The following is a 22662-nucleotide window of genomic DNA, read 5'->3' on the forward strand; positions in this document are numbered from 1 at the left end:
AAGAGTGGGACCCCATCTCTACTAAAAATAGAAAGAAATTACCTGAACAACTTAAAATATACAGAAAAAATTAGCTGGGCATGGTGGCGCATGCCTGTAGTCCCAGCTACTCGGGAGGCCGAGGCAGGAGGATCGCTTGAGGTCAGGAGTTAGAGACCAGCCTGAGCAAGAGCGAGACCCCTATCTCTACTAAAAATAGAAAAAATCAGCTGGGCATGGTGGCACACACCTGTAGTCCCAGTTATTCAGAAGGCGGAGGCAGGAGGATCACTTGAGCCCAGGAGTTTGAGGTTGCTGTGAGCTAGGCTGAAACCACGGCACTCACTCTAGCCTGGGCAACAGAGTGAGACTCTGCCTCAAAAAAAAAAAAAAAAAAAAAAAAGAATGTACAGTTGTCCTTTGGTATACGTGGGGGATTGGTTCCAGGATGCCTGCAGAGACCAAAATCTGCACATACTCAAGTTCTGCAGTCTGGCCTGTGGAACCCTCTATAGATATGAAAATTGTTGGATCCAACAAATATTGTATTATTGATCTGCGTTTGGTTGAAAAAAATCGGTATACAAATGGACTCACGCTGCTTGAATCCATCAACTGCATATGTAATAGTGCTGCCCAGCGGCAGACGACAAGGCGCCCTTCCTCTTCTCCCAGGAGTCTGTCTTCCACACTCCCCCTTCCCCTCTGCCATCTGAAATGTTAGCCCCTCCATTGGTTCCTTCCCGTCGCCCCTCAAATGTGCTCAGAGCCTCCCTGTCCCTCCACTGACATTCCTATTTTACACCTTACTTTCATCACCAAAATTCTGAGGCAAATGGTCTCTCAGACACCTTCATTGTCCCATCCTCCTACTCCTGCTCTCCGGCTTTCACTCCTCCCTGCTCCTCACCCTTCATCCTCTTCCATGTCTCTGCAGGCAGGCATCCAGGCCCATTGATCCTGTCCCCTCCTCACTCCTCTGGTTTCTGTGGTCGGCAGCCTCTCCCATGATCCCCAACGAGCCCCTCACCCTAGTGTTCCTGCCCTTGTCTAATCCCCTCCCCTTGAGTGTGGGCTGGACCCAGTGACTCGCTTCTAACAGACAGAATATGACAAAGGCGATGGGCTGTCATTTCCAAGATTATATTGTGAGACTGTGACTCCTGTCTTTCTCTCACTCTCTCACCCTCTCTCACTTGCTTGCTCTGAGGAGCTGGCTGCCATGTTGTAAGGTGCCCTCTGGAGAGTTCCACGTGGCAAGGAAGCGAGGATGGCCAGTAGCCAGCAAGAAACTGAGGCTCTCCGTGCAACAGCCAGTGAACACCTGGAGGCTCTGCCAACAGCCCTGTAAGTGATCTTGGAAGCAGCTTCTCCCCTAGTTGAGCCTTGAGGTGACTGAGCTCTGGCCAACACCTTGATAGTTGCTTGTGAGAGACCCCAAGACAGAGGGTCTGGCTAAGCCGCACCCGGATTTCTGACCCACAGAAACTGTGAAATAAGGAATGTTTGTTGTTTTAAGCCATTAAGTTTTGAGGTAATTAGAAAAGTAAAAATCATTGCTGTTACTTTCCAGCACCTTGGACAACAGGACTAACCCAGTGCCACCAGGAAGAAATCTGGCTGGGCCTGGCTTAGTGAACAAGGCACAATGAAATCAACAGACATGGTGTGTGCCCTACTGCCTGGAAATGAATGATCCCAGGCACACAGATGGAGGAGAACAGAAATACTATCATTTATTAAATACTTTCCGTGTGCCCAGCACCACAAAGCATTGCATCATATTCCGTGGAAGTAGAAAAAGCATCCAGGACTTCAAACAACTCCAATTCTCCTAATAGGACAATGAGTACATGAATTGGGGCATATTTTTACAATGGAATACTATAGAGTGACATTGAAAGAGCTGGATGTTTCGGTATGATAAATCTCAAAAACCTAATGTGAGCAAAGAAAGAAGTTGCAAAAAGATATATGTACAGGATGTCATTGGTATTATAGAAAGTTCAAACACTCGCATAAAGCAAGAGGTTCCAAACCAGCCTCCGTGTTTCTACCCCTGTCCCCCTACAATCTATTCTCAACAGAGCAGCTGGGCTAATCACTTACAATCGAAGTCAGATCATGTCGGGCCCTGCTTGGAACCTTCTGGTAGCTCCCTCCTGTCTCCCTCATTACAATGGCAAGTGAGGCCCTATGGGATCTGGTCTACATTACTTCCTGGTCTTGAGCCCTCCACTGCAAACACCCTGGCCTCCTTATTATTCCTCGTCCACACCAGGCACATTCCTACCTCAGGACCTTTGCACTTGTTCCTCCCTTGGCCCAGAATGTTCTTCTCCTGGACATCAGCCTGGTCTACTCCCTCACGTCCTTCAGTACTTGCTTCAGCAGTCACCTTCTCAGTAAAACCTTCCCTACTCGCCATACTTAACATTGCAGACCCTCTCCTTCCTCACTCTTCCTCTTTCTTCCTTTACATTTTAGCCATAGCATTTACTACCATGTGTCACATTATACATTTTACTTGTCTATTTATGGTTCCCCTCTCCCCACCCTAGAACATAAACTCCAGGAAGTAGGGATGTTTATCTGTCGTGCTGTCCACTGTATTCCTGGAGCCTGTGAGTTTGACACACAGTAGGCAGGGCCTGGGGGCAGCTTCCACCCAGGAAGTTTTGTCTATCGGTTGGGGGAAGGCTTCCTGCAAGAATCTCAGTCTCACACCCACAGCACAAGTAGCTTCTGGCCCTGCCATACCTGACGGCTTCCCTGGATGGGTGGGAGTGTGACTACGAAAGCGTGTACAGAACCGTGTGGCAATGGGGACGATTGGGAAGAGAGTGGCGTGACTCTGGGTGTGTAACTGTGGGGGTAACTGTGTGCACGTGCTCAGGAGGGAGAGGAAAATGATGCCTGGCTGGGGCCTCTGGGGTGTGCCCAAGGCACAGAGGCCTAGTTAGCCCCTCAGATTCCATCTTTGGCCTCAGGCACGTGGCCTAGCCAGACCTTTCCAAGCAGTATCCCTTGAGGGACCAGGAGAGCTGGTGACTATTAGGCCAAGCATCTCTGAGCAGGTGGGGGCGAAGCTTCAGGCATTTCCCGTCATGAGCCGAAGGAATGCCGGAGAAGCCCCAAGAACAATGGGGAGTTGACAGCCCCTCAGAGGACCTGTGACGTGGGCCCCCAGGGGGGGCGCACAGCTGCCTGCCAGAACCTGGGGCAGGGGAGAGGGTTGGCGAGGATACAGAGGAGCCTGTGGAATCCTTGAAGGAGGAAGCCGGAAGCAGCTGGGGAGGACACTGATAGGCATTTCCCGCCTCAGGATGCCCTCCCGCTTTCTTCACTGCCGCTGCAGCTGCAAAAGCAAAGGCTGCAGCTTCCCTCTGGCCTCGAATGTCCGTCCTAGAGGTTGGGAGCTGTAGGGCCCCACGCAGCCCCCCCAACTCCCAGCCTCCTTCCCTGTCCCTGAGGACCAGAGGCAGCTTCCTCCACCCACAGCAGGGTGCCCTTTTGGCCTGAAGGAAGGCAGGGGGGCAGTGAGGCGATGGTCTGCCGCTCTTCCCCTGCCTGACCCCAGGCTTGTGCATTTTTGCCCAAAGAGGGGCTGGTCCTGAGGGCCCTGGCTCCTGCCCGTTCACTGGGGCCCACACCAGGGCAGGCTTAGGGGCACTGCTCAGCCTCCAAGTCTTCTATAGGAGTGTCAGTGAACGGCAAGGGCCCCAGGCAAGTGGAGGCCTCTCATCCTCGAGAGCCTGTCTCACCTCCGTACCCTGTTCTAGGACTCCTCCATTTTGTCTTACACTGCAACACACTCTAAGCATGCTCCCAGCAACATAGGTTGTGGTGACACCACCCCCCGCCTGAATTTGTAGTAATCACGGCCACCCACCTTCGTGATCCCCAGTGGTTGCTCAAGGTTCCAGCATAGGGAAGACAGGCTAAGGTCATGTGTGAGTCCCAGCGCAGAAGCTATAGCGTCCTCCCCTCCCTTTTCCTCCCATTTAAGAAGGCCTGCTGGAGGGAAAGTGACCTTATTCTAGGAGTAACTCCAACTCCGCCCTTATTTATAATAAGGATAATCCTGAATCTAACCTCATTCATAGTACAAAGTTGCTTATTTGCAAACTTTGGCACTTTATTATTAGTAACACACCTTACAACTGAGCGGCCTTAACTCGGCTGTTCACAGAGATGGCTCCACCCAGAGCCTGCTCTGGAATTCGATTGGATAAGAGGGGTTCCTCTGCCCCTGTGCAGGCGGGGTGGTGGGGACTACGGGTTTAGGTGGCAGGCTGCACCAGAGGCCAGCACTCGGCTGTGCACACAGCAGCAACAGCGGCAGTAACAGCTGTGCTTGGTTCAAGCCACCTTGAACACTGGGAGGCAGCCTACTCCCTGCCCGCTAGGTGCACACCAGAAAGCTGGCGCCGCTTCAGAGAGGACTAGCTAAAGTAATCCAGGGACAGAAGGGCGGTAATGCCTGAAGACCAGAGATGAGGATATGCTTCAGGAGATACAGACACATGGAGCCCTTCGATGTGAGAGAGGGAAAGGGGCCCAGAAATCATGTAGACCTCACTGTCCAGAACTGTCACCACCCGCCACGTGTGGCTGGGGAGCACTTGAAACGTGGCTAGCGCAAGATGTTCTCTAAGGGTAAAATACACCCCAGAATTTGGAGAATGTAAAATATCTCATTAATACTTTTTATATTGATTACATGTTAAAATGATAATATTTAGGATATATTGAATTAAATTAAAAATGTACTATTAAATATAGATAATTGCAAAGGGGCACAAGGAATCTTTTGGGGGTGATGAATATGCTCACTCAATTGTGATGATGGTTTCACAGGTGCCTACACAGGTGCCTCAAAATGTATCAAACTTTACACTTTAAATATGTGCACTTTATTACATGTCAATTATATTTCAATTAACGCTGTTTAAAAAAATTCCTCTGGGAGGCTGAGGCAGGAGGATCGCTTGAGGTCAGGAGTTCCAGACCAGCCTGAGCAAGAGTGAGACCCCGTCTCTACTAAAAATAGATAAATTATCCGGGTGTCGTGGCATGTGCCTATAGTCCCAGCTACTCAAGAGGCTGAGGCAGGAGGATCACTTGAGCCCAGGATAACAGAGTAACAGAGCAAACTCTGTCTCAAAAAGAAAAAAAAAAATCCTCAGTAGCTTCCTCATTGCTACCATAGAGGACAAAAAAGAACTGATTTCGTTTTTTTCCCCAATGTGGCTACTCAAAAATTTAAAATTACACATGTGGCTTGGATTATATTTCTATTGGACAGGGCCGATCTAATGACTCCAGTCCATTTTACACATCGTGAAACTGAGGCTCAGAGAGGAGAAGGAGCTTGCTCATGTAATGAGGTGGAGAACATATTTTCACTTAATGGCCGGCATCGGAATGCACAGGGTAAGAACTCCTTTTGTTGGTAAAAATAACTAGATAAATTCTTCAGGGTAGAAAATGATTCCTCTTCCCAACCTTCACATGCTTAATAGGTACCCAGGCTTCAGGGGTGGGAGAAGCATTTGGAGCAAGCTCAGAAACCCTGGAAGGAAAGGGGGAGGGCAGAAAGGAAGGGGGACAGAGGAGCCAGAGGGATGGAGGAAGTCCCTTGGCTGTGTGATGTGACCCCCCTGACAGGATTCCATCTCACCAAAGATCTTCAGTAAATTTCAATACTCACATTTTCTTGGTGGGTCTAGGCATGAGGAAGGGTCTAAGTTCCATGCTTTGGTCAATGTGGAGAAAGCAGAGACCATGCCCACAGCTGCAGGAAGTTGGCTGGCACAGAAGGCCATGAGAACAGAAATCTTCCCTATTCCTCTACCCTGAAAAATTCACAAATATCTTGGGCAGGGATCTTGACATGCACTGGTTATGGCACGAGGTGGGGGTGGGACTCAAAGCATTGTCATTTAGATCTCAAAGCGCATGGAGGACCCTGGTAACTCAGGGATCCGCTTGTAAAGAATTGTAAAAGTTAAGAAAAATATCATCAGAGTGACTGCAGCTTTATTTCCTGCCTCCTCCTCATTGATTCAGCAAATGAACCAAAGAGTATTAAGGAATCTTCTACTGCAGACAAGGCTAACGCCCACCCTCCCCATGCTAGGTGCTGTGAAGTATACGAAAAAGCCATGGTCACTTGAAGCCCACAGAGAAGTCATTTCAGCAAGAGGTGGCACAGGCAAAGAACAGAGATTGGATGGCAGACTGGTTAAAGGTGTGTGGGAATACTTGGGACCACTGACAAAGTAGTCCAGCACTCTGGTAGAGCCCAAGTCCAGCCTCCATGGACAATGGGTCTGACTCAGGGAGGTGCTGGATGTGTCTAGAATCCTTGGCCAGGAGGGAAAGAAAGGAAAGCAAGTGGGCAGCATCTGGAGGCCCAAGTTCGTCAGGAACTGGGTAAGTCATATGAGAAGGGGACTAGTGGGTTGCATTTTGTGGGAAGGAAATGTGTGGGGTTTGGCTCTGAGTTCAGGTTTGATCTGGCTCTCCTGGGAGCCAGAATCCTGGGGCTAGAGTGGGCATAAAGCAGCCCAGATCTGGTCCAGGGGGCCTCATGGCCACCATCAAGGGACAACATGGCGGAGGCTGCTTGGCCCATCCCTTCACTCTGTTCCCTGTCCACTTTGCCCCAGCCTTTCTGGTGCTCACAGGGAAGGCCCGATAAGGGTGGAGTGATGTGTCCATGTGAGCAGCACCAACTGTGACACACATAACTCACTGGTGATGGGTCCCATCCCTCACCTTCCCATGGGTTCTGTTATCACCCCCTCAACTCCATTCAATCCTTCACCAAGGATCTGTTGAGCACCTACTGGGTGTAAGGCTCCATGGAAGGTCCTAGCCCTGGGCTAGCAGATACGTGTATATACATTGTTATGATACCAGGTAGTTAGTTTGCTGGAGAGATCCAGTTAAAAGGGTATGTGAAGTTCAAGGAGGGAGAGAATATTCCCACTGGGGTAGACCAGGAAGGCTTCATGGAGGAGGTGGTGTTTGAGCTGAACCTTGAAAGAGGGTAGGATTTGGATATTAATTCCTAACACCTGGTATAGTGCTTACTATGTACCAGATACTCTTCTAAGTGCATTGCAAATAGTAACTCATTTAGGGTTTACCACAGTCCTACCAAGTAAGTGCCATTGTCACCCTCATTTAACAAATACGGAAATGGAGGCACAGAGATTTTAAATGACTTGCCCAAAGCCACACAGATGGTAATTGATGGAGCTCAGAATCAAACCTAGACAGATGTCATGCTCATAACCACTATGCTATACTGCCTCTGGGATGGGCAGAAATGGGTGTGGGCAGGGTGGTCCAAGCAATAGGAATAGAATCAGGGATGCAAGAAAACGCCCCCCTCATGGAAAGCAGGGATGCACGTGGTATGGCGGGAGTGTCTGCTGCACGAAGGGAATGGTCCAAGATGGGGTAGAAAAGGAAGGTGGCTTCATGCTAAGTCTTCAGGCACCTGAGGGCAATGGGTCTTGTGGCGCTGTGAGGGGTACAGTAGCAACACACCCCAGGCCTGACTCTAGAAGGGAGTCATTCCTCTCGGACCAGGCCCAGCCGAGGCAACACTGCCCATTTCCCAGAGGGCCTTGCTGAGCCCCACGGGCCAGCCACTAAGCTCTAAAGCAAGTGTTCATTCAAGGATAAGAATGGAAAATTCATCATGCTCAAGGCAGGAAATTCCACAGTGAAGGCCTCTTGAGCTGCATCATTGCAGCAAGAGCCATCCCCTGTGCAAGACAGGTCCCATTCCTGTTTTGTTTGTTTGGTGACTGAATGTTGTTATTCCCTGCTCTGCCTGTGTTTATGTCGGGAAACATTTGCCATCAGAAAACAAAGTCCAGGCAGGGGCCCGCCAATGCGGCCAACCACGGAGCCCTTCCCTCCAGCATTTCTGGGCTTGCTTCCACCTGATGGATTTCTCAACTGAACGACATCAAAGATCTTCTCTTCTAGCTAACCTCTCGTCTTAAAGGGGCTGTGGTGCTGAGGGGAAGCCATTTGATACTGGAAGCAAAGCCCCTTCTGGAGTTGGACTTCTCACCCGTCTCCAGCCTGGATGAGAAGTGAAACAGGCCAGTGCCACAAGCCCCAGCAAGCAGGAGCAGGGAAGCTAAGGCCTGGACCCTGGGGCCTCTCTGCGGGTGACACGGCTCCATAAGAGCTGGCATGGCCCAGGCCTGGGAGAGCAGCCCTAAGGCGGCAGTTCTTGCAGGATCAGGTCTCAGAACTGGAATGGAAAGGAGGAGAGGCAACACCACCAGCTTCCAGTAGGAGCACCCTTATCTTGAGGATGAAATAACTGAAACTCAGGAAAAAGGGAGGAAGATGACAAAGAGACCCAAAGGGAAGAAGTAGGGGAATAGTGCCTAAAATAAAGGCTAAAAAGAGAACAGAATGAGTCGGCCCTGTAACCATCTGGCCGGAGGTCCCTCTGTGCCTTTCTTGTGGCCCCCTGGCCCCTACCTTGGGTGTCTTGCCTGGGCCTGATTGACATCTCTTTCATCACTCACGGCCCTCAGGTCCCTGCTACCAGCCATCAGACAGTTGAGCACATCCCACCGGGCCCTGAGCGGAGTGTGCCCACCCCATCCCAATCCTTCCTCTCCTTTGAGGTCCAGCCCGAGTCCCCTGTCCTCTGCTGTGGCCCTCACTGCCCTTACCCTCTTCTTAGACAACATAAATCTGGGCTGCATAGTTTAGCACTGGGCCATGTACCCAGTGCCCCATGGGGTTCCCTACTCCTTCCTGCATGAGATAACGCCATCCATCTGTCAGGGCAGAGGCCAAGTTCTGTTCTGTCCTGTCTTCTCCTCTCCTTCCAATGGGCCATGCCCTGTGGGCGGGTGAGATGTATTGGTGACCCAGTGAGCTCCCCTCTTGACATGGGGATCAACTGACCACCGAGGCTAGTACTGCCTGAGGACAGGCAGTGGGTGGGTGGGTGGCACAAAGAATGGGGCACAAAAGATAATAGGAAGAGTCTCTGAAAGGGATGGGAAACCACTTCTCAAGAAAAAAGACAAAGTGACGATGCATTGCCAATGGCTGAGATGCTGAAGAGGGTAAATATTAACAGACGAATGCTGACTCGGTTTGGACCCCTAGTGGGTCCCAAACAGCTCCTTGCATTGGCACCGGACCCTCTGTCTGATGCCTTGTGGGGTGGGCCTGGCACTTAGCACTCAGGTGGGACTCTGGCAGCGTGGGGGCTGAGGGGCTGTGGGGGTGGGGACGTCGGTGCTGCACCAAGCCAGCGACACTCCCTGGCCTGGACCCCGTGGGCCCCACACTAGGCACCAGGTGCTTGCACACTCAGCGGCAAGTTCCCTGGATGAGGCGGCTGGATTGGGGCAGCGTCTGGGTGAGGAACAGAGCCAAGCGGGGCCTTGTCTGACTCATCTCTGAATTCCTTCCCCTGACTCTCCTAGAGCCTAACACTGTGTCTGGCACACAGCAGCTGTCCGGCAACAGCTGTCATTTATGGGACACATACTATGTGTCAGACATGGTACTTGGTGCCTTACAAAGATTAGCTCATTTAATCTTGACAACCGTATGAGGAAGGTACTGCATTTTAGCCCCATTTTACAGATGAGAAATGAGGCTCAGAGAGGTTAACAGTGACTTGTCTAAGGTCATACAGCAAGTACGTGGTTGGGCTAATATTCAAGTTCAAGTCTATCTGATGCTAGAGTCAGGCTCATAACCCCATGCTGTACTGTTGAATGAATGAAAGAACTGGAATCCACGACTATGACTTCATTAGCTCTATGCCTGAAGCAAAAGACATATGAATTGATTAAATGTGAGGGTGTGAGATCCACTCCCCTTGCAATGCATGCATGCGTGCACGTGCACACACACCCACACACACCCTGGGCTTTGAAAACATCTCTTTGGTGCAAATGTTGCAACTCCTAGCAAGGAAGTGACTCTGCAGAGCACTGGCTGCTGGGGGTTGGAGAGGGAGGGAAGGCCTGTGCCAGGGCTGCCTTCACACTAAAAGTACAAATGCAGAAGGACAAACAACAGCTGGTCCTCAGCAGTGCCTGCAGCTGGAAACAGATATGGCACCGGGGAGGGGGTTTAGTGCTTTGAAACTTTTGGGAGCCTCTTTCGGTTCTTTACTTGTGCCCTTGAGTCACAGAGGGACATGGGGATGGGGTCATTTCAGCACAGCTGCTTTCCAAGCCCAGGCGGGGTGGGTAGATGCCATTGGGCTGAACTGCTTGTGCCAAGCCCCACCCAATAGCTGACAAACATGAACAGACTCAGAAGGGATCCACCTAGGGCAAGCAATGGGGTTTTAGGCTGTTTTGTTCATGGCTGTAGTCCCAGTAGCAAGAATAGTACCTTGCACATAGTTGGAGCTCAAGAAGAATTTGCTGGATGAATGAATTCACGAATTTCAATTCCTTGCAAGCAGTATACAAAATATGAGGATATTTACATTGTAATGCATTTTCAGCCATTCCTTGGGGGAGACATGGTGTTTGGGAACATAGCCTATACAGAATACATTAAACTGGCTAGTGTGAGATCCTAACTTAGAACAAAGAAACATTCTTGTAAACATGACTTCCCTGCCAAGATGACTTACTGCAATCTTCACTCTTGAAGAAGGGCCTCACTGACTGAGGTTCAAAATTATTCAATCACATACAAAATCAATGGGAAAACTCAGCGGTACCTAGGGCATTGTTTGTTTATCACGACTATCAGCAGACAGATCTAAACTGCCGGAGGATTTGATGTAGCACTTCCTAAGCAACCTGGGTCAACAACAACCACAACAAAAGCGGGAATTCCCCGTTAATGACCAATAATAGCTCACTTTACACTCACTGGCTGTGTGATCTCGAGCAACTTACTTGACCTCTCTGGGCCTCAGTGTCCTCATCTGTAAAACTGGGGATAATAATGGTGCTTACCTCATAGCATCGCTGTGAGACTTAAATGAGTTAATAGATGCAAGGTGTTGGGAGCAATGCATGATACATAATAAATGCTACATAAGTGTCATTTATTATTTGTATTATTTCTAGACAGTGAGTGTGTCTAGAGAGGATCTATAACCTCCCTCCCTGTGCCCAGCACAAAATATGTAAGCACAATATATGTATTAGCCATTACGACTATCCGTATAATGATGATGATAATTAAAAGTAGTATTGTAATTAGTTGATTTATGCTTTTTCCATAGGAACTGCAAGCTCCATGAAGGCTGGCAGGGACCAACCATGACAGCCTAGAGCTGTAGAACATAGTGAATGTTAAACTTATACACAGGAGGTGCTCAATTGAACCTCGTGAGTGACTTTTACCCAGGGCATTGATAATTCTACCGCTACCTTAGGACTCAAGTATCTGTAAACGTGAGTCAGCACTGCCTCTCCCTACTGGGGGAGTGGGGGGAAACAAAGGCTACGGAGACCTCAGTGCCTTTTTTCCCTTGGGAAACTCATAGTCTCAGGTGTGGCCCTGAGAAATCACTTCTAAGGCACTCATAAGTAAGTAGGTAAGTAATTGAACAAGATAGGGGCAGATTGTGATCATTGTTAACAAAGAAACAAATTGGGTGATCATAAAGGGTATATGTGTTTGAGGGGGCAGAGGAGAGGTGGGGAGACTTTGACTTTTTGTGGGTCATCAGACCTCTATGAGCTGGTGGCATTTGAGCTGAGGCCCGAAAGATGAAAAGGAAACAGCCTGCTAAGATCTGTGGGAAGAACATTCTAGGCAGAGGGAACAGCAAGTACAAAAGCCCCCGGGCAGCAAAAGGCTTGTGGTCTCTGGGACTGGAACGGAGGTTGGTATGCCGAGAGACGAGTTTGGAGAGGCAGGTGTGGGCTGATCCTGCTGGGCCCTGTAAGCCATGGTAAGGGAGGGTCGTGAGCATAAGAGCAATTCACACCACTGAGACCTTTCCCTAAAACACCCTGTCACCACACGTTGCTCAATTAATCTACATTCTATCAGAACAGAGGAAAGATGTGGCACCTGGTCACCCATTTCCCATCATAGTCACGGACATGTCGGAACAGTAAAGCTGCTCTATTTTGGACTTCAGCAATATAAACTTTGAACTAGTTCATACAGAGGCTGGACTATGAGGCAGTGCGTTTGCTATACTGCCTCCCATTCATCTGTTTAAAAGAACAGGCTCTCCAGCAAGTTGGAAATCAGGCACGGCTGTACAGCTTACACATCAGGCTTATGTATTCATTAAAGTCGGTTCCTGAAAACTCCTATCTGGCATCGCTTTGTTAACTCTCTTCCTATTGATATGTATTGGAAAATGATTGTTAAAAAAATAAGATACATAGTTTGGGGGGAAACATTCAATCTATCAAATTTTAAAAATAGAACCAAAAGCTGGTCTCTGCTCAGTTCATCTGAATTTCCTGAGCGTCTACCTGTGATGAAACATTTGTGTTCACATGCTGGGCAGGAGACATAGTAAACTTTGAAATACACCAAACACAAGGACAAGTTCCTTACTCCCCCACTCCTCCCAAGAATTCTATTCAGAATCAGGTTCCAGGCTTTTGCTCCTTGAACCTGCCTGGCAGACAGTCCCAGGTGTGTGTGTTTCCTACCTTACATCTCAGAGCCGTCATTCTGACCCTCGAGACCTTCCTTCTTCAGCAAGGCTCAGCCCAGAAGACAGTGTGTGACACAGATTGTACTCAGCAAATGTTCATTTGCTCCGCTACATTTCCCAGCTTGTTTTGGAATTAAGTTTAGGCCATGTGACTAATTCTGACCAATGGAGAGTCAATGGACGTAATGTGTGCCATTTCTAGGCTGAGGTAGTTAGCAGTTCATGTGCTGTTATGGACTGAATTGTGTCCCCCCAAATTCGTATATTGAAGCCCTACCTCCCCAGTGTGGATGTATTTGGAATAAGAATGTAATTAAGGTTAAATGAGGTCACAAGAGTGGGGCCCTCATCTGATAGGATTAGTGCCCTTGTAAGAGGAGATACCAGAGAGCTTGCTAGCACTCTCTCTCTTTCTGCCATGTGAGGACACAGTGAGAAGTCAGCCATCTGCAAGCCAGAAAGAAGGACCTTACCAGTCACTGAATCTGCCACTGCCTTGATCATGGACTTCTCAGTTCCAGAACTGTGAGAAATGAATTCCTATTGTTTAAGCTACCCAGCCTATGATAGTTTGTTATGGAAGCCTGAGCCAGCTAAGACTGTGCTTCTCCATCTCTCTCTTCCCCTGCTGTGGAGCTCTTGGAGGCCACATATTTCAGATGGTTTTGCTACCTGTGGTCCAACCTGCACTAGACTTTGTGTGAACAAGCCTTTCCTGTGTTAAACCACTGAGATTTCAGGGTTTCGACGTTACTGCAACATAACCCAGCCTATCCTGACCAATGCATAGTGGCACAGAAGAGGCATGGTATACCATTTTTGTCCAAACAAGAAAGCAAAAGCCAATAAGTGTCACCAGTTGTTCTCCCTCTGGCCCAGCTTGCCCCTAAGATTGAGTGTAGCCCTAGGGAGCCCTGGGTATTAAGACAGATGCAAACTGTGGTTCCTGGGTCCTGGATTTAGCAAACAATGAAGATTTAAACTGCTCAAGGAATCCATTGAGGTTTTAAGTAAGAAAACAAGAGCTCCAGCTGCTAAAATGTTAGGAAATCCTGGGAGGCAAGGCATTGTTTCTAGAAAGTCCCCATTGAAATGCATACCAGCTCCCTGGAAGGGGTCCTGCATTTACCCACTGACAACCAAGAGGCACATTCTTACAGACTGATTTCTCAGGGGAGGGAGGGATGGAGGGACAGGCCCTGGGCCTCAGGGCCACCCTGGGTCACAGAGTAGGAGGCTGACCCACAGTTATCCCTCCACTGCCCCATGGGGAGGTTTGAATTTCATCAGGAGTAGGAAGGCCATGTCACTACTTCACTTTCCCCATGACTTCTCACTGTTCTGCCCCTCGTGGGCCAGGACACCTGAATGACCATCTCTCTACACCATCCACGAGAGAGGGTGGAAGTGAACTTTGAGGCCTGGCTATTTTTTTCAATGCTTGGCAAGACTTACCCTCAAGCATCTTCTTCCATCTGACATTCCAAATTTGTCTCCTCTTCCAAGGCCAAGCTCAAGCCCAGTCTCCCCTAGGAAGCTTCCCTGACTCCTTCTTCCCTTTGGAACGCCTGCTGATCTCCTAGTAACACTAGCTACAACCAATATTTATTGCATATCATTATGTACAAGTCCTGGACTAGTCTTCTTGTATGCTGTCTCATCGGACCCACTCGGATCCCGAGGTGGGTGTTGTTGTCATTCCTCCATTACATCGGAGGAAACTGAGGCTCAGAGAGGGGAAGTGACCTATCCAAAGTCACACAGCTAGCATGTGGCAGAGCTGAAAGCAAGCGTGTCTGATTCCAAGGCCCCTGCTCTTAACCACTGCTCTCTACTGCCTCCCACAGCCCAGCCCTCTGTTACAATATGTTTTGAACTGCTCTCCAATCCCTGCAAGCTCTTTCAGGGTAGGGACAGCTTCTTCTAGTCAATTAATTAATAATTAGTTTCTCTCCTTTGAACAGTGCTTTACAGTTAATGTACGGCTTCTACATACAAAACCTCATTTAATCTTTACTACATTCCTGAGACATTTCTGCTATCCCCAGTTTACAGATGAAGAAATTGAGGCTCAGAGAGTTCCATGACTTGCATGAGGCATGTATCCAATGATTGACAATGAGTTGCTCTTTCTGCTACCCCAAGGTCCCTCTTACTTGGGAATGGGTCCCAGCTACTCCCTTCCTCTTCCCCTGGCACCTTGGTATTCTAAGCCTCATTTCCGCCCGGTTTAAAATAGCTGAGCTCAATAAGCGGCACTCATTTTACCTCTAATCCCCGGGAGCTGGAGCAGAGGCATAAAAAGTTATGCAACTGACATTCAACAGGATGTGAGTGGGACTCTGTAGACCCTAAAACCAGCAACAAGGGCCCAAAGCTGAGGACAGATCCCAAGACACTGCCAAGGAACTTCCAGCAATAGGGGGCCCGCGCTTCCTTAGGGCTTACTGAGAGCCTACAGCACCGCCTCTACTGAGCCCACCTCACCCACCCTGTCTGTGAAAGCAAAAGGTTGGGGGGCATAATTGAGATCAGGAGGCTTTGGCCTAGTGTTGTGGCCAGGTGAGGGGTTTCAAGAGATTGCTATAAAGATTGGGGTGGGGAGTTGGGCTGGGAAGGGGGGAAGAATGTCATTTCATTCCTGGATGGACATCTGCTTGGGTGGCTGACTTGTGGCACTGCCCTGAGCCTCCAAGAGCAAACTAAAGGGAAGTGGAGAGAGGGCAGGGTAGAGAGCGGGGGCAGCAGTGGTGTGGCTGGCAGTGCCAGTCTTCCTTGGAGCAGGTGGATGCCTCGAAGGTCACGTGTTTGAGTTGTCTTACCTTGTCCCATCCAAGATGACTGGCTGCTGGGCAAAGGGTCCCCAGGAGCAAAAGTCTTTGGGGATACTGCTGGGGGCAGGTGTGTGTAAGTGTGGGTAGGGGGCGGTGGTGGTTGGAAGCAGTAGCCGAATAGCTTCTCCCACATCAGGGAACTCGCAAGTGCAGAGGCCTTCAGAAACCTTTCAAGATGGTCAGTGACTGCAGAAAAAGAAAATCATTGTATGTTTGTACTCCATTGAATTGAGACTGTACAATGAAGCAGTTACACAGGGTTAAACACACTCCCTGATTCCCTGTGACCCATCTCACCTTCCTTCAAAGAGCTCCGGTGGCCCCTGCCTCCTTGTGTCCTCTCCGTGGTGAAGCTGGCCTGGCAGTTGGAGGAAGGGAGAACTAGGTTTCTGTTTGAAACACACCCGGAACTGAGACAAGAGTGAGGCAAGTGAGTCCCCTAGGGCACAAGGTGTTGGGAGGTGCCCACTCTCAGGGGCTGACCCTGCCCTTGCATGGTCCTGCAGGGCAGCAAGCACCTCCCTAAATTTTGCACCCCAGACACCTCACTTGCCTCGCCATTGTCCTGGTCCTATTTGTAGCTGCCACAGGGCTATTTGTGGCTGGCCAGGGCCCAGTGGTTTCCCCGGGGATTCACTGAACATTTCAGGCCCACAAGGATATTGTGGGCTTGGGTGCTAAGGATTTAGCACAACAGCCAACCTTGACTCCAGAACAGACAGGCTTTCCCACGGGGGGACCCAAGATGATACCTGCAGCAAAGCTCTCCTGGAAATAGCAACCCCACCACCCGCATTCCCCAAAAAGGCCGAACAAATTTCATGAGTGTGAGGGAAGGAAGGGCACTAGAAAGGAAGGCTGGAGACATGCATCCATCCAAGTCCCAGCTCTACCATTGTGTCATCCAGCCAGGTGACAACATCGCCACACCTGTTTCCCATCTGTAAGATGATAGCGCCTTCCTCGTGGGGCTGCAGTGAGGACGAAACGGATCCTGTCTGCCAAGCACTGGGCCCCAGGCCTCCTTGTACCACTCCCTTGCTGCGTAGCTTGGAGCAAGTCCCCTAACCTCTCTGTCATTTGTCTGCAACAAATCAAAGGATGTTTTCCACAACATGAAAGCAGGTAGTGGAAATGGAAATGGAAAGAATTTTTTGACTATTATACATGAAAGCAGAGGACTCGTCCAAATGATTTCTTAAGGTCCCTTCCTGTTTTGTGTTTCCATGATTTAAAAACAAAACAAAACAATAAAAATGCCTCTCCTTGGAACTGGAGAAAGGAGGCTAGAGCCAGGGAGTCAGCTTTCTGCACCACTCCCCTTCCCACCAAAGAAAGCTGAGGTTCTTCTGCCCTCTGGTGTCCCCTGTTGTCACTGCAGTCACTTCCAGTGGTCCATGCAGGTTTCTGGAGATCGGGAATCGCTAATTTTCATTCATTCATTCACCTAGTCAATCATGCCTCACAAATTTATGGAGTGCCCCACTCTGGGCCAGGCGCTATGCTGTCCACCTGCTTACAAAGATGAATAACACTGGGATCCTTCGTTGAAAGAGGCCACAGTCCAGGGGGGAAGACAGACACATTAGCAGATCATTTGGATACAGTTAAGTAAGTGCTCTGTAAAAGGCCACTATACAGTGCAAAAAGGGTGGGCTTGGCTTGGGGGAGGCAGGAACATGTTGGGAAGAGCTCGGCACAAACTGCTGGTGGTTGCGTTTGATGACTGAGCTTGAGTTCTTTGGGTGGCTGGACAGAGACGGGTGTGTGGAGGTGGGGAGGCTTGCTTAAGGGGCTACAGAGTGTTTGGTATGCTGGGGACATGGTGTGGGTTTAGGGGAACAGTGGGAGATGGAGTTCAGAGCTGGCAGGTGGCCAGGGTGTGGAGGGCATTGGATCTGATCCCTCGGTGATCGGGAATCAGGAAATCATCGAGGGGCTTTAAGCAAGGCGGTGACCTGGGTAGATCTGAATTCCTGTAAGTTCTTTCTGGCTGCTCTGTAGAGAATGGATTATAGAGGTGCAGGGCTGCGGAGGCTCTCGATCGGGTAGCCAGCTTTAGAAACAAAACCCAGGATGCCCAGTTAAATTTGAGTTTCAGATGAATAGAGAATTTGCACTGTGACCCTCCTGGGCTTTGGTCCAGGTGATCTGCCAGGGGCTGGCGCCTAGGATGAAGCTAGGGCCCCGTTACGTCTCTGTTCCTTGCTTCTCTGCACCGCCCTTTGCAACAGCTAGCATGAGATGCCAAGCCCAGACACTCACTGCTGACTAGGACAGATTCTTCCTGCCAGGGAGGGACACCCCAGAGTCCCAGAACCCTGCAAGTTTCCCTAGGTGCTTTCTCTGCTCTGGAAGGCTGGGGACTGAAATGGTGGCCCGGCTTCTCCGAGCTTCTTGTCACCCCACAGTGCCTCCCAGTGGCCACACAGAATACTGCAGGTCGAGGTGAGATGGGAGGCGGATCTGTAACCGCTGGGAAAGCTTTTACATTCCTGATTCTCCCCTGGCAGGACACACGGGTCCTACCCCTGCTCTGCCACTGGCCATCCATCAGGAGTGCTCTTGGCGCTCCTCAACTCTAAGGATCTGAGCACCACATTTGTTCGGTGGACCTGGTAAAGAGGTAGCCTAAGATGACATCCAAAGAATCAAACAGCTAAGCCCTGAGGTCTCTGTTCTTGGCAGAACTCAGGAAGATGCTTCAGGTTGAACTGTTCAGAGTCTCAGAAATCCCCAGCCTACAAATACAGCTGGATGTGTTTGAGAACCCACCCACACCTACTGGTGGACCCCTCCACCCAGAAAACTGGGGTAGGGGAGGTGGACAGAATTATACAATTGGGCTCCCCACAGGGAGCCTGTTGCCAGGCGAGACGGCAGGGTTGGCCACCATGGAGGGTGGCTGCCCAATTCTCCAGCATGCCACCTACCTCTCTGGGGTCACACCCAGTCAGAAAGAACCTCCAAATGTCCCATCCATATCCCCTTCACACCAGAACCTGTGTGTGGCGACAGGCGAGGTTCTATGCCCCAGTGAGGGGAGCTGAGAGACAACCAGGCCTCAGATGACCTTGTGGGCTGGAGCTCAAGGCTGGTCCAGAGTGAATGAATGAGACTTCTAAAGGAGCCCAGCTCAGGAAACTCAGCTCTCCCCTTGACCTCAGATTCCATGCACTTGCCACGGGGGCTGGGGACACCTCGGGCTGTGGTGCAGAGGCCGAGGCTATCACTGAGCCACTGCTGGCGTCTTCCTTCGGTTTCTAGGGATGGCATGCTCTCTGCCCTCTGCTTTCTCTCACATTTTGCCCATTGGTCTCTGCCATATCTCCTAGGGGCCCTATCCCCTTTTCTTTCCTGGGCCCAGGACTTTGGAGAATTATACAACTTATCATGTGTCTCATCTACAAAATGGGAATAATAAAAATATTCACTTCATAACGTGGTCATCTAGGCTAAATGAGTTAATGCATGTAAAGTGCTTTGTTTGTGTTATTATTTTTATTATTACTAATACTTCTCAGAGTCTGAGATTGAGTCTCTACAGGGATCTGGACAATAACTTGGCTCTGAAGTTCCTCCAACTCTCTTCCTTCCCCCCTTCCTTCAGGGTCTCCTGTTGTCTACTTGAATAATGAAAGAAATAAGAATTGCCCCATCTTTTCCAGGACTATCTCAGCTCCTGGACCAGATCCATGGGCTGTGAGTCGTGTAGAAGTAGACCTCTGGGGGTTCTGTGGATGAAGGGAGGCACCACGGTCACGGTCATTGGGTTGTGCAACACCCGAGCTATCTTCCAGTAACTGACAAACAGTGCTTTGCCTGATCTCCTTGCTAGGGGCTGTGGCCTGCCTCTGCCATCAAAATGAACTCTTTATGTGAGCCACTGGCCTGCTCCCTGCAGACTGTCTACTTTAGCCCCACTTCCTGGCCAGCTCAGAGAGATACACATTTGGGAGTTTCTGGGCCACCTTCTGTCCTGCTGCAGACCAGCTCCATCAGACCCAAATCCCCTGCAGTAACTGAGTCCCACAAGGCATCAGGCATCTTTCATGTGTCTCCAACCTGGCCATCTTGCCAATGACCTCCTCAGGCAGGGGGAGTTCCTTGGTACCTGATGATGGGAATTTTATCTTGATTTAGGTGTGAGGAATGGATCCAACTTTATATTCTTCCAGATGGCTACCCAGTTGTCCCAGCAGTATTTACTGAATAGTAAACACTAGAATCAAATCATCATGCACAGTGAGAAGCAGGAACTGAGACAGATGAACAGAGGGGTAGATTCACAATTCCCGTTTATCTCACGTGCTCATCGAGCGGCAGGGGGTGAAATTGCTACACTAAATCGTTATTTTGATCTCTTTTGTTGCCGTTGTTCTGAGCAGCTGTGTGTGAATGCCTGTGAGTTAAATGCTATATAATATGTACCTACTATCAAGGCCAACTTCCAGGCTTGTAGGTGCTGTGCTAAGGGGCCCCAGACTTCAGTGCTATGAGCTCAGACCACAGTCTAGATGGGGGATTGGCAAACTTTCTGGAAAGAGCTGGATAGTAAGTATTTAGACTTTGCGGGACCTACAGACTCTAGCAACCACTCAACTCTGCTGTTGTAGCACAAAAGCCACCATAGACAACATGTCAAGAAATGAGTATGGCTGTGTTCCAATAAAACTTTATTTACAAAAACAGATGGTGGGTTGGATTTGACCTCCAGGCCATAGTGTGCCACCCCCTGAGACCAAATGAGACATAATCGTACAGGGTTTGTCCAGAGGTGAATTACACCTCAGTCATACAAGAGAGTGTCATATCAAACACAGGATCATCAAGAGTCCTCATGGCCATCTTCAATGGGCCTTTTGTGGCTAGGCAGGTGGGCGGAGCTTCTGACTCAGGTCCCTCGACAGTACATCCTGTGTACTGCCTCAGAGTAGGCCATCTTGGCATTCTGGGCCTCCCAGGCTGTCCCTGAACTAAGTCTAAATCTCAACTAGGGCCACTGCACATAGGTGTGTCACCCCCGCCTCCACCAAACCATTTAAGTTAGCTCACTGGCTGATCCGAAGCATACCACCAGGCAATGCCGGGCCTCCCCTGGCCTGTCTAAGGAGAGAAGGGACATGAGGATTGTCAGGGTGGGATGGTGCTGCCATTCCCTGAGAACACAGGAGGAGAAGGAGGTTCATGGGGGCAGGGAGTTCAGTTTGAGATGTGCTGAGTTTAAGATGTCTGTGGGACATCCAAGCAGAGATCTCCAGCAGGTAGTACCATATAGGCATTCAACTATATCAAAATTCAACTCTACCCATGCTTTCAAAGAAAAAGAAAATGACAATGGAAAGTATTCTAGCAATTCCTCCTGCCCTTCGGCCAAGTGAACATGTGCTCTGGAAATGAATGTGAGATAGAAGAAGTGGATCTGTTATTTTTTTGGCGGGTCTCCTTTCTAACACACCTTTCATGGTATGACCATCTCCCTAGGTGATGTTTTTTTTTTTTTTTTTTTTTTTTTTTTGAGACAGAGTCTCACTCTGTTGCCCAGGCTAGAGTGCCGTGGTGTCAGCCTAGCTCACGGCAACCTCAAACTCCTGGGCTCAAGCGATCCTTCTGCCTCAGCCTCCCGAGTAGCTGGGCCAAGTAGCTGGGACTATAGACATGTGCCACCATGCCCAGCTAATTTTTTCTATATATTTTTAGTTGTCCAACTAATTTCTTTCTATTTTTAGTAGAGACGGGGTCTCGCTCTTGCTCACGCTGGTATCGAACTCCTGACCTCGAGTGATCCACCCGCCTCGGCCTCCCAGAGAGCTAGGATTACAGGCATGAGCCACCGTGTCTGGCCGATGGTTTTTGTATTTAAAGATGCTCGTTGTGGGGAGAGAGGGAGAGAGTGAGAAAGAGAGAGAGAGAGAGAGAGAAATGAATGAATGAATATCCTGGGAGCATAATTTCTCTTTTAGGGTACTGGTGAGATTTTTATTCTGGGCATATTCAATTTTGCCTTAAGTAATTGTAAACCTGAAGAAGATGAGACGCCACTGTAAGTGAGTCTGAAGTATATGGTGGTAGGGATGGACTCTGCTTCAAACAGAGTTTGGGGACTTGCTAGTACATAGGTGGCAACTGCAGAGAAAGGAGAGGGGTTTGTGGAGAGAGAATGTACAGTAGAAGAGAAGTGACCCAAGCCCAAGCCCCAGCCCATGCCATCACCTAGTGGTGGGGACAAGAAGGAAGCGGAGCCAGCAATGGAAACTGAGATGCAGTGGGCAGCGAGGTAGGAGGAAAACCAGGAAGAGTGTGGGGTCCCGGCAGCCTGGTGAAGGGAGTGTTCCAGAATGCTGCCGAGAGGTCGGATAAGGTGAGGACTGAGACATGACTTTTGGCTTTGGTGGCATGGAGGTTGCTGAGCCATGTCAGAGGAACAGGCTAGAGAGGGTTGAGGTAGGGACTCCAAGGTTGAGGGTTGAAAGTAGGGACAGCAAGAGGAAACACTCTTTCAAGAAGTGTGGCTGTGGAGGTGGTGACAGATTGGTAGAGCAGGAAGGTTTTCTCCTTCAGCCAGCATCCCCTCGTATCAGGTCTGACAGTCCTGGGGGCTGAGTGAAGGAATTCCATCCCTGTTCTGCCATCATTTCATTGTCCCAAAGAGCCTCGTATTAGTTTCCTGGGGTTGCCATAACAAAGTACCGCAGGGTGGGAGGCCTAGACAACAGAAATACATTGTCTCCCGGTTCTGGAGGCCAGAAGTCCGAAGTCAAGGTCAGCAGAGCCTTCCTTCTGAAGGCTGTGAAAGAGAATCTGTCCCATACCTCTCCCCTAGCTTCCAATGGTTTCCTGGCGAGTTTTGGCATTCCTTGGCTTAGAGATGCCTCACCCTGATCACTGCCTTTATCTTTACAGGTTGTTCTCCCTGTGCGCATGTCTCTGTGTCCAAATTTCCTCTTTTTATAGGGAAACTAGTTCTATTGGATCAGGGCCCATCCTACTCCAGTCTGACCTCATCTTACTTAACTATCTGCAACCAGCCTATTCCCAAATAAAGTCACATTAACAGGTACTGGGGGTTAGGACTTCAACATATCCATTTTGTGGGAATACAATTCAACCCATGACAAGCCCTGTTCCCCTTTGGTCTCCTTTCTTTCCACTTCCCTGTGCAATCTTCTGGTCAGGGATCATTCCGTT

This window comes from Eulemur rufifrons, chromosome 30, assembly GCF_041146395.1.
Source record: "Eulemur rufifrons isolate Redbay chromosome 30, OSU_ERuf_1, whole genome shotgun sequence".
NCBI classification, from domain to species: Eukaryota; Metazoa; Chordata; class Mammalia; order Primates; family Lemuridae; genus Eulemur; species Eulemur rufifrons.